This window comes from Hemicordylus capensis, chromosome 4 (assembly GCF_027244095.1).
Source record: "Hemicordylus capensis ecotype Gifberg chromosome 4, rHemCap1.1.pri, whole genome shotgun sequence".
Lineage (NCBI taxonomy): Eukaryota > Metazoa > Chordata > Lepidosauria > Squamata > Cordylidae > Hemicordylus > Hemicordylus capensis.
This window is the reverse complement of record NC_069660.1, coordinates 110438730-110448641: the sequence shown is the minus strand read 5'-3', so window position 1 is coordinate 110448641 and position 9912 is coordinate 110438730. Positions and strand designations below refer to the sequence as shown.

The 9912-nt window shown below is 42.2% G+C and overlaps 1 protein-coding gene across 1 annotated transcript in view; it reads left to right on the top strand.

Moving 5' to 3' along the window:
- Positions 1-8933: 8933 nt before the first annotated feature.
- CRYZ (crystallin zeta) overlaps positions 8934-9912 on the top strand; it is a 67813-nt gene continuing 66834 nt past the window's right edge. The window contains exon 1 of the mRNA XM_053246359.1: positions 8934-9070. The gene's annotated coding sequence lies outside the window, so the exon portion shown is untranslated. The remainder of the gene's footprint in view (positions 9071-9912) is intronic.

Sequence of the window (9912 nt, the reverse complement as noted above, 5' to 3'; positions counted from 1 at the left end):
AGCCCTACTGGAGATGCCAGGAATTGAACCAAGGACCTTCTGCATGTAAAGCCAGATGTGATACCACTCTGCTGTGGCCCCATCCCCATTCCCACTGGGCTAGACTGGTTGTTGGCCAATGTTTCTTTAAACTAACGTACTTTCAATGAATGCATTGATTTTGTATTAGAACATCAGTTACATAATATCTCCATTTCAAACAGCCTCACTTTCTTTATTCTGTCCCCGTCCCTCACAATATTCCCGCTTATTTCAAGCAAGCATGTTTAGGATTACAGCCTTAATCTGAATCCAGCCATAAGCAAACATTTGCAAGTTTAAAGTCTGACTTTGAGCATACATTTTTTTTTTTAAAAAAATTGAATGTTCTCCTTTTCCCTTCTTAAGCACTGATTGTTGACTCGCTTGCTCCTAGCTTCTATTCAGTCACTCCAAAATAACACGTTAAGGGCTGGTCTCTCCCATTTTTTTAATTGACAGATTGAGACCCTGACATATATCAGTCCTATCTCTTAAGTCTCTTTGTAAAGGATCAGAAATAAATTACCTGAGGTCAAGTTCTGTTTATACAGTGGACTGTTCTTTCAGAATTACCTCCTTGATTTAATAGCTTCCTTTTGGGTGACATTTCTCCCAGAAAGAAGACAAATTGTCTAAGGTCAACCGGCAGATCAGCTCAGAGTGTAGGAGGAAATTGTATGGGATCAGCTAAATTGCACCAGGTCTACCAGCCAGCATTTGGCAGCACGACGGCAGTTGCAAGATGCAGCGAACAAACGCAGCCTTCCCTTAGTGGACAGAAAAAAAATGCAGCCAAATGTGTAAGAAGGACTCTTGAATTAGGCTGTGAGACATCCTAGTGCTTGAATGCTTTCCTGTTTAGGCTCTTCATGAGAATGAAAAATGAACCACGCATGACGAGTGACACCAACATAAGATCAGCATATGTTTCATTCTGGCTTCATAGTGAAGGATACATTCCCCCCTATTTCTTTGAAAACGGAAAACACAACAATTAATTATTTTGCTTGAAGAAATTAGCTATTTAGCTGATCCCATAAATTATACTGCATAGGCTGAAAACATCTTTACTTCCCTTCTTCCTGTGCTTTTTGTCTTGTGATGGACATAGGACCTTGTGGAACTGTACAACCCAATAGACAGGGATTTCTCATTGTTTATAGCACAATGGAACATTCAAAATGAGTGGTCTGCAATGCATGGTCACTTCCCCCTTTGTTCCTGACGCCTATAAAATGCATGTGATTTTCCACTTGCAGGAATAGACTTGGAAAAGCATCCTCACACCACCTAGTTCATGTGAAGTAATCTCATTGACTAGTAGGAAAAGTGCTTGAATTCTGATGACAAGAAGAAGCAAGAAGTTCACTTGTTAATGAAATCCTGAAGCTCCAGGCCCTGACTTCTTCCAGTCTTAGACAAATAAAGGTCTTCCTGTATCCATCTACAAACAGTAGCAAGTAATTTGAGCTTGGTATGATATGAGCATTTGCACTTGATATTTGAGGTTGGTAAGTTTTTCCCTTCCCCATGAAGGGCTTGCTTAGCCTTTCCCCTCTCCATCAATTCTTCCTGAAAATGTTCCCAAGAATGTTTTTAACTAGTTTTCTCCAGCTAGACTCTGAAACCAGGACAGTTATAAGAGAAATGGCCTTAGAGGGCATTTGTAGAGTTAAGGACACTCTCCAGTTCTCCCTTACTTCAGTAAACATAGGGTTGGGGATGTGTGTTTGAACAGGTTATTCTGTTAGGTAAACTTAGGTTTGGCTGAACAGGTAAAACTGAAGGATTAAAAATGCAGAGATTCGTTGCATGGGAGTCCTGTGAATTCCATTCATTTTTCTGGCCTCTGGAGAAAGGAAATAAAAGGTGGAGTAAGATTAAGCTCAAACAGTATTATTTTATATATAAATATGTGAAGTCAGTGAAATACTAGTGATTTGTCAATATTATTGATTATGAAGTTGTACAAATAAGCACAGCAAAGCTCTCCATAGCGTCCAAAGGTTCTCAGCATCTCAGATGTGCATGGGCTTTCAAGAGCAACTGCTTCATATTTATAAAATCATGAAAGGATTAGAAAGATTTGCAAAAGGAAAGGGGAAAGGAAAAGGTATTTTTCCACCCATCTTACAAAAAAAGACAGGGTTGTGAGGGGGGAGAGAAAGAAATACAAGTCTCATTTTTAATTAATCTCCTTATCCTTTGAAGTTTTCTCTTTTTTTCACATTGATGATGTAATTTATGTAAATAATCATCTATCTATGAAAGGAGTGTGTCTGTCAAAAGCTAAAATAAAAAACATCCGTCATTTTGAAGTGATTAACATTCTCCAGATGTTTAAATCCTCAGATTTCAGGAGTTTCTCTTTGTTGTGATAATGATATAGTATCCAGAACAAGATTGTTTACTTTTTTTGTATGGGTCAAACACAGATTTTTCACAATCCTATTAAAGCATGCCGTACATTGTAATTGTATGTACAGATGAAAGCCTATTCAGTTATTATTATTCCCCTTTAATGGTAAACTGCTGCTGGTAATTTTACTGTAAGGCTGAAACAAAAGGAGCGAACATGAAAGGACCACCATTGCCCACTTATGTAATCAATTTATAGATGTCAAGTTTGCGCAAAGATGGTTATCCTTTTCTGTTACCAGACATGAGACATGCTACCACCCTGCAGCAGTAGGAAATGCACCCTTTGCTTGGGCAAGCCCTCCCCCACCCCCCGTCTTTTCTGGTTGCTTGGAAATACAGTAGATGTCGTTGATAATATTAAATGACAGTTTAGCATTGCTTTATCCTGAACCGTTCAGCTTTGCAGTCAAAGGAGGCTGAAGTGGAAGAATATATTCTCCAGTGAGTAAGATTCCAGGAACTCTCAAAGACCACTGGCAAGGCCTAAAGCTCCAGAATTATTATTATTATTTTAAAAATAATGTCTTCAAATGAGTTTCTTCATTCAGACGATAGAACATTTGTAGTTAGCAATTTGATTTACTTTCAGGAAAACTTGCTCATATCTAGAAATTATTAGCAGCTTTAAAAGTAATGGAATGTCCATCTTTTGCTCCTTCTAAATAGTCTTCATTATTTCATTATATATTATTTATTGATAACCAAACAAACGAACTTATGGTTTGGAGTTTTCTAAAGCTATTATTATTAGTCTGGCAAAGTTCTGTCTGCTAATATTTTTCAACCCAATGATATTATTTATTTATTTATTTATTTATTTATTTACTCAGTCAGACAGGTGTTATTGACTGGTTTGTTTTATCCAGACATCGAGTCCTTCTGAAGGATCTGGGATGGCTGAATTTTATTATCAATATTGTTATTATTATAGATATCATCGCAAAATATAGGCTGTTCCCAGTAAAGTGGCTTTCTGTAATTGGCTGGTGGTGATTTCTGTGGCCTCTGTGGTGCTGAGGTGCTCTTCAAGGTGTTTTGGAATTGCACCTAGGGCGCCAATTACTACTGGGATTATTTTGGTCTTCTGCCACAGCCTTTCAATTTCAATTTGTAGATCTTTGTATTTTGTAATTTTTTCTATTTCTTTTTCTTCTATTCTGCTATCACCTAGTATTATTATTTCTTGTTTACACAGTCAGACAGGTGTTATTGACTGGTTTGTTTTATCCAGACATCAAGTCCTTCCCAAGGACCTGGGATGGCTGAATTTTATTGTCATAGATATCATCGTATTATTATTATTATTATCTTGTTTACACAGTCAGACAGGTGTTATTGACTGGTTTGTTTTATCTAGACATCAAGTCCTTCTCAAAAACCTGGATGCCAGAACTTTGTGATAAATATTGTTGTTGTTATAGGTATTGATGCAAAAAGTAGGCTGTTCCTAGTAAAGTTGTTTTTTGTAGTTGGCTGATGGTGATTTCTGTGGTGTTGAGGTGCTATGGTGTCAACACCCAATGGTGTTGAGGTGCTCTTTAAGATGTTGTTGTTGTTGTTGTTAGTAATTTAATAATTAGTAATTAATAATAATTAATAAATCACTTTATTTGTTAGCCACCCCATAACAAATTGTTCTCTAGGTGGCTCACAAAGGAGGATTAAAAAATACAATAAAAACACATAACACATTAAATCATAACAGACAAAAACAAGGGTGAGAAGAAAATTCAAAATACAATACAAAGCAGCTTAAAAACTTATTTTAAAATTAGTTAAAGATCAGATCAGATCTGAAAACTAAGAATTAAAAAGGCTTTGATGAACAGAATGGTGTTTACCTGGCATCTAAAATAACAAAGTGATGAAGCCAGCAGGGGTGTATCTAGGGTAGGGCAGGCAGGGCACGTGCCCCAGGCACCACTTGAGGGGGGGGTGCCATTTTTTAAATGGCAGCCAAAAACAAAATGGCCACCGCGCATGGCATGCTAGGCCATGCCAGGCCTTGAAGAGGCCATTTGAGCATGCGAGATGGCCATTTTGTTTTCAGTGGTCATTTAAAAAAAAAAAATTTAAGTGGCCACCGCACATGCTCAAATGGTCCCTGTGAGGCACTAGAGGCCAGTGGGGTGAGGGGGAACGTTTGCAGACCCGCCATGGCCTTTAGGAAGCTCCCTGAAAGGGCTACACGTTAAAAATGTTTTTAAATTTAATATAAGTCATGGTACACATATTCAGTTTGGCACTATGTACAGAGAATCAGGACTTGTGAATACTGAGCTGAAGCTTATGAGCTAGGATTGTATTCATTTGCTCTTACTTTGCTTCTTGTGATAAGTGAGTTAAATGTGATGTCTTTATAATATGGCTATTAATGGTGAGTTTGTCTTTGAAACAGTGTGAAATCCTTAGTATTAAGGCCCACTGGGAGTTTCTTGCTCTCTTGCTCTCATTTTAACGTGTCTTTCTGAAATACTAGAATATATTCCAAGCAGTGACACAGTTTACTCTGCATATCCTTTAATTATTTGCAGAGTATCTGGGAAAAGGCAAATACTCCATTTATTTTTAAAACTTATATAATAGTGATGCTACAATGCATAGTAGAGAATTAGACCGGCACTTCTGTTTAGTTTTCCAAGTACACCTCCACATAGTATTTGGGTATTTCATGGGCCCCAGCATACTGAAATTTGTAGTTTTCCAGCATTTTTGGTCTGACTAAGTCCACTGCTAAATAGTTTTTGAAATATTAAAAGATCAATGAGCTTTTCTTGTATTTTTTAGCTGATATTATGGTAAAGTTATCTGAAAGATGTGTGTCAGATGTTTGGACAGGGGGCGCAATTTCAGTGCTTGCCCTAGGCGCTATTTCCCCTAGATATGCCTCTGGAAGCCAGGTGAACTTCCCTGGGGAGGCTATTCTATAAGTGGGGTGCAACCACCAAAAAGGTCCTCTGCCTGGCAGCCACCCACCTCACCTCCTTTGGCAGGGGCACCTGGAAGAGGGCCTCTGAAGAAGTTTTGATTGGGACATATTGGGCAATGAGCTCTCTCAGGTAACCTGGTCCCAAGCCATTTACGGCTTTAAAACCCACACTTTTAAAATGGAAATGGACTGGGAGACAGTGCAGCTAATAAAGTACTGGCATAATGTGATCAAAACGTCCAGTCCCAGTTAATAATCTTGCAGCCCTATTTTGTATCAGCTGCAGTTTCCGGATCATTTTCAAAGGCAGCCCCATGTACAATGCATTGCAGTAATCTAAGTGAGAGGTTACCAGTAACGGTGGCCAAGCTATCTCTGTCCAGATAAGGTTGCAGTTTGTGTATCAACTGAAGCTGATAAAAGGCACTCCAAACCACAGAGGCCACTTGAGCTTCTAGTGATAGTGCTGGATCAATGAGCACCCCCAAACAGTGAACCTTGTCCTTCAGGGGGAGTGCAAGCCCATCTGGAACAGGCTGAACATCATTCACCCGGACAGAGAAACCACCGACCAACAGTACTTCTGTCTTGTTTGGGGAGACAGACAAGCTTATTCACCCTCATCCAGCTTAATAAGCTTACTCAGCTTATTCACCCTCATCCAGTCCATTACTGCATCCAAGCACTGATTCAGGACAGTCACCTCTTCATCTGCATCTGAGGAAAAATGAGATACAACTGAGCCTCATCTGTATATTGATGACACCTCAAGCTAAATCTCTAGATGACCTCTCCAAGTGGTTTCATGTAGATGTTAAACGGCGTAGGGGGAAAAGTAGAACCCTAAGGAAGCCCACAGCATAACTGCCAAGGGGTTGAGCAGTAGTCCCCCATCACCACTTTTTGGGAACAGACCTCGATGTATGAGTGGAATCACCTCCAAACAGTGCCTCCCACAAGCAACTCGGCCAGCCTATCAGGATACCATGGTCAATGGTATTGAAAGCCGCTGAGAGATCCAAGAGAATTAACAGGGTCTCTCCTGCAGGGCTACCAAAGCAATTTTTGTTCCACAGCCAGGTCTGAAGCCTGATTGAAATGGATCTAGATAGTCCATTTCCTCCAAGAGTGTCTGGAGCTGGTCAGCCTCTACTACATGCTCAAGCACCTTGTCCAGATAGGGAATATTGGCCACAGACCTATAGTGGTTTAAATCCTCTGGGTCCAGACTGGGTTTCTTAAGGAGTGGTTGAATAATAGCTTGCCTCAATGAAGCTGAAGAGGATGATTGCATGATAAGGGCCATTTAACATTTGGCTAAAAAAGTTACTTGCCATTTCGGGAATGATAATGCTTAGGAACACTCTAAGTTCTGTGCATGTTCCATTGGTTACGAGCAATGTGTATAACATACTGCCAGTCTCCCCTGTGTTTCTAATCCTCTTTTTACAAGATCCAACACTCCTGAAAATCACTTTGAAGGTGGATTCAGACAGCCCATTCACACCATTCCCACTTGCATTTTACTACGCATGACTTTTTCAGTCATACACTGAATTAAGATGTAACAGGAAACTGCCTGAGGTGCCTTCACCTCTGGTTTCATTGGACATACGTCCAAATCCGGGAAACTGGGGTTGAAGGTGAGAAGGGACCCACAGTTTCCCTCCCTGAACTCCATTCAGAGTGGAGTTTGGGCACCTCCAACTCCAGTTCTGTGGCGCCAGAGTTACATCCCTCTCTATCCCCTGAATCCCTGTGTGCCTCTCCCTCTTTCGGACAAGCTCTCCTGCATGTCCAAAAGAGGATGGGAGAGCAGGGAGGGGGCGCAGAACCACGGGTCCATTGGACCTACAGCTCTGCATTAAATCTGAAGGAGGGTAGTTTGTTGGGAATTGTTATTGTGTATGTTACTATTCTTAAATACCTGTGAACGAATTTCAGTTCTTTTATATTTCTCTGAGCCAATGTCTTTACCAATTCCCATCAGTCTTCTTCTCTTCTTATTTTAGGGACAAACTGGATGTCCACTGGGAATGTGTGCTCCCCAGGAACCTCTGGTTCCAATCTTAATTACTTTTGGGTAGTCATGTGAACCAGCCTTGTATATAACAGGGTCCTGCTATCCCTTCCTGCCATAAACGACGTGTTTATAGTTTTCTCAAGAAGTAGTTGGATTGTACGTACATTTCAGGCCATGGGATTAGGGAATTACTGTAGAAAGTAATTCTCTTTGCATTCTAGCTATGTCCATCTGCCTTTTGTAATGCCCTAACCCTCGTCCACTCTGTGAGTTGCCAAATATCCATGTGGTAGCTTTGGCGCTTCATTTTAATGTCTGTGACTTGAAGCATCACAAAATATACAGAATGTCATGGAAGGAGGCCTTTTCTGATATTAACATATTTATAATATGTTAAGTATAACACTTAATAGTTAAAATTGTCATTCACTGCGCCTAGGGTTGCCACATGTCCAGGATTGATCTAGATAGTCCAGGACCTATCCGGGATGTATGAAAAGTGTTCACCTGGATAGGAAAATGTCCAGGAAGTTGAGTGGGAAGATTGCTTTAACAAATTTTACCAATTTTTCTGTTTTTTCTTTCCAAGCATTATAGCTATATGGTGTCAGTGTTTTAAAGCTCCATGTTCTTACTCTTTCTCTGACATCAGTGCTGCTAAATAGCTAGGTTGGGTCTCTATATACAATTCAGGAAACCCCTTTTCTACCTTTCTGGATCATCCCTAGAGTTAATAAGGGTGGTAGTGGTCCTCTGGGTTTAGCTATAAAATATATGGACAGCTTTTCTACAGTGGCATTTTTGGGGTCCCACTTCTCTCTAGAAGAGTACTGCACAACTTTGGCCCTCCAGTTGTTTTTGGACTACAACTCCCATCATCCCCTGCCACAATGGCCAATAGTCAGGGGTGATGGGAATGGTAGTCCAACAACAGCTGGGGGTGGGGCAAAGTTGTGCAGCCCTGCTCTAGAGCACTCATTGCCTGATATACCACCTTCAGTCTTGTGAGAGTCCCTCCTTCCAACAGGAAATCTCTCCTGTGTGGAGTAGCAGAAAGAAATAGAACCTTAAAACACAACTGTCCTTTATTGTTACAACATGAAAGCAGAAGAGGCTCCTCATTTCGGGCAGTTGCCTCCCCTCTTTGCCAGTCCCACATTCGCTCACGAAACATACAATTTCTTTCTTTTTGTCTTTCCCTCTGTGTGCCTGTCTTTCTTGCCTGAATGTTGTTTTTGTATTTTCACTGCTTGCCAGTAGATGGCACTGGCTCTTAAATTCCTTTGTAAAGCCATTTCCTCCCTCTTAGGGTGTTCAGTGGGATCCATTGCCCCCAAATGAAGTAATTACCATACTTAGTCACTACCCAAACTGCGTATTTAGCGCCTCAGCACCAATCAGGATGTGCCGTTCTTTTATCTCCCCATCCCCCACAAACATGGGCAGGGGCTAGCCCCGCCCCTAAACAGTCAGAATAGCTTACAGGCAGCTATTCTGGCCAATAGCCAGCAAACAAGGCCAGGCCAGTCATTTGATTTCCCAGGGTACTTCTAGTCAAGCTGAGCAGACTCTCTGGAGATTTGTATGCAAAATGGGAGCACTTAGTCTACAAGCAAATGGATTTCAGAACAGGTAGGAACCTTGGCTACCTTTCTCCAGCCTCCCCTTCTCCAGAGGTAAGCCAGAGGACTTTTCTCAGTTCCCCAACCAAGCCCTCAGGAGGCACTGGATTTTTTCAGCATTTGGTAGGAGTTCTTTCCTTTCACTTTTTAAAATGCCACTAGCAAATCTGGGCAAAATTCAGAGATCTACAGAATGAGAGGGGAAGTGCGGGGTATGGTGGACTGGCCCTCCTCTTGGTAGTTCTTTTACTAACTAGCAAGCAGCCCTTAACCTTTCCTCTTTGGGACTTGAGCAAAGCCTCGTGCTAGCTTCTTTGTCTGTCTCTCACTCTCTCACCTTTCTTGAGGGTGAAAGAGAGGAAGCAGGGTTATAGCTTCCAAATAAAACATGGCATTTTAACTGAAGCCAACAGAGCCGGTGCATAGCATCTGCGCCGCTAGCTTGTTGCCTCGCTTTCCTTCCCCTGCTGGCGTCCACCTCCTCTCACCTTTCCCTCCCCGCCCACTGGGAGCACTTTCCTTCCCTGCTGGGACCCCAGCCAGGCTCCTCTCAGTGGTGCAGCTCCTGTTCTTGCCTTTCCCTCCCTGCCCACCAGCCCAGCAGCACTTTCCTTCCCCGCCAGGCACAGCGCAGGTCCACCGCCCGCCCGCCCACCCGGGCTGCTCTGGGTGGTGCCATTCTGCCGCCCGCCTCCTCTCAACTTTCTGTCCCCACCAGCCAGCAACACTTTCCTCCCCCCCCCACTTTCTCCCCACTCCTCCCAGCGGCCAGGCCAGGGCCCTCCTCCTCCTCAGCCTGACGGCTGCTTTGCCCACTAGCCGTCCGCTTCCTCCTAACCCTCGCCACCTGCCCTAACCTTAACCCCCTTGCCACCTGCCCCGCAACTTTCTTGGCC